Source organism: Etheostoma cragini, chromosome 1 (genome assembly GCF_013103735.1).
Source record: "Etheostoma cragini isolate CJK2018 chromosome 1, CSU_Ecrag_1.0, whole genome shotgun sequence".
NCBI classification, from domain to species: Eukaryota; Metazoa; Chordata; class Actinopteri; order Perciformes; family Percidae; genus Etheostoma; species Etheostoma cragini.
The window spans coordinates 10,023,741-10,026,504 of record NC_048407.1 but is presented as its reverse complement, the minus strand read 5'-3'; positions in this window follow the sequence as shown (position 1 = coordinate 10,026,504).

Sequence of the window (2,764 nt, the reverse complement as noted above, 5' to 3'; positions counted from 1 at the left end):
ACTTTTTTTTACTACCAGATGACTTATTTGACATAATTTACTATGGTATTTTTAACATACAATACAATGGCTTTTTAATATTCTGTACTATGACTTTTTATATCCTTTATCAACATACTATACCATGACTTTTTATGATCTTTTTTTACATACTGTAACTTTTTTAAAACTTTTTTTGATATTCTATAATAGGAATTTTTAACGTACTATACTAGGAAATTTTTACGTACTATACTATGACTTTTCATATTGACTTTTCATATGACTTTTTGACACAATGTATCATTACTTTTTTTATGAGTTTTTTGACATACTATACTATGACTTTTTCGACTACCAAATTATGACATTTTTGACATACAGTAATATACTCTAATTTCTAACATACTATACTATGGCTTTTTAACATGCTATGCTATGACTTTTTTCAACATTCTAGACTGACTTTTGTTGCGTCTCGGTTACCCCTAGCCATTGGGACTTAACAATACTATACTATGATTTCATCACTACTTAAGTGACATAGTGGATGTATGTTGTCTCACACAGAGTTGGAATGAAGTTGGCTTGAAGGAGGAGAATTTTGTGGAGTAGACTGAAAAAGACCAAAAATATGGCTTTAAGAGCCTGAAAAATATTTAAAATATAGCTTTACTTGGACATTTCAAATATAGCTTTAATTAGACATTTAAGCCTTTATTGTTAAAATCCTACATCAGAATGGTCCGATATTAATTGAGCTGGATGTGTGATGTCTCACCCGGACTTGGAATAAAGCTGGCTTAACAGAAGGATTCCTTTTTTGAGGAGACAGAAAAGAGTAAAATATGGCATTAACAGCCTGAAAAAATGTCAGTATAGCTTTACTTTTAAGCCTTTACTTTTAAAATCCTACAATACAATGCTCCCATATTACCTAAGAGACACACTGGATATGTGATGTCTCACCCAGACTTGAAATGAAGCTGGCTTAACAGGAGGATTACTTTTTACCATTGCCTGAAAAAAGAGTAAAATATGGCTTTAACAGCCTGATAAAGATTTCAAACATAGCTTTGATTAGCCATTTAAGACTTTAATTTTAAAATCCTAATCAGAATGGTCCGATATTACTTAAGTTAGACAATGGATATATGATGTCTCACCTGGACTTGGAATAAAGCTGGCTTACCAGAAGGATTCCTTTTTAGAGTAGTCTGAAAAAGAGTAAAATATGGCTATAACACCCTGAAAAATTATTTTAAATATAGCTTTAATTAGACATTTAAGCCGTTAAATTTAAAATCCTATATCAGAATGCTCCGATATTACCTGAGAGACACACTGGACATGTGATGTCTCACCCAGACATGGAATTAAGCTGTCTTAACAGGAGGATTCCGTTTAACAGTTGCCTGAAAAAGAGTCAAATAAGGCTTTAACAGCCTAAAAAAGATTTCAAGTATAGTTTCAATTAGACATTTAAGCCTTGAATTTTAAAAGTTCTACATCAGAATGGTCCAATATTACCCGAGTGACACGTTGGATATGTGATGTCTCACCAAGAGTTGGAATAAAGATGGCTTAACAGGAGGATTCTGTTTTACAGTAGCCTGAAAAAGAGTAAAATATGTCTTTAACTGCCTTGAGAAGATTTCAATATAGAGATGATTCAAAGCCTTTAATTATAAATCCTACATCAGAATGCTCCAATATTACCCATGAGACACACTGGATATGTGATATCTCACCCAGACCAGGAATGTAGCTGGCTTAACAGGAGGTTTACGTTTTACAGTAGCCTGAAAAAGAGAAAAATAAGGCTTCAACAACCTGAAAAAGATTTCAATATAGCTTTCCTTTAAGCCTTTAATTTTAAAACCCTGCATCACAATGCTCCGATATTACCTGAGAGACACACTGGATATGTAACGTCTCACCCAGACTTGGAATGAAGGTGGTTTAACAGAAGGATTCATTTTTAGAGTAGCCTGAAAAAGAGTAAAATATGGATTACACGGCCTAAAATAATGTCAATATAGCTTTACTTTTAAGCCTTTCATTTTAAAATCCTAGATGACAAAGCTTCAATAGACCATCAGAATGGTCTTATATTACTTGAGACACACACTGGATATGTGATGTCTCACCCGGACTTGGAATGAAGCTGGCTTAACAGGATGATTCCGTTTTACAGTGGTCTGAAAAAGAGTAAAATATGGCTTTAACGGCCTGAAAAAGATTTCAAATATAGTTTTAATTAGACATTTAAGAGGTCAATTTTAAAATCCTACATCAGAATGGTCCAATATTACCTGAGAGACATTGGATATGTGATATTGCACCCAGACTTGGAATGTAGCTGGCTTAACAGCTAAATTACGTTTTACAGTTGCCTGGAAAAGAGTAAAATGTGGCTTCAACAGCCTGAAAAAGATTTCAATATAGCTTTCCTTTTAAGCCTTTGATTTTAAAATCCTAAATCAGAATGCTTCAATATTACCCATGAATAACACTGGATATGTGATGTCTTCTTCACACTTGGAATGAAGCTGGCTTAACAAAAGGATTCCATTTTAGAGTAGCCTGAAAAAGTAAAATATGGCTTTAAAAGCCTGAAAGAATGTCAATATAGCTTTAATTTTAAGCTTTTAATTTCAAAATCCTAAATCAGAATGCTCTGATATTACATGAGAGACACACTGGATATGTGATGTCTCACCAGAGAAGGAATGAACCTGGCTAAACAGGAGGTCTCCTTTAACAAGTAGCTTGAAAACTTGGA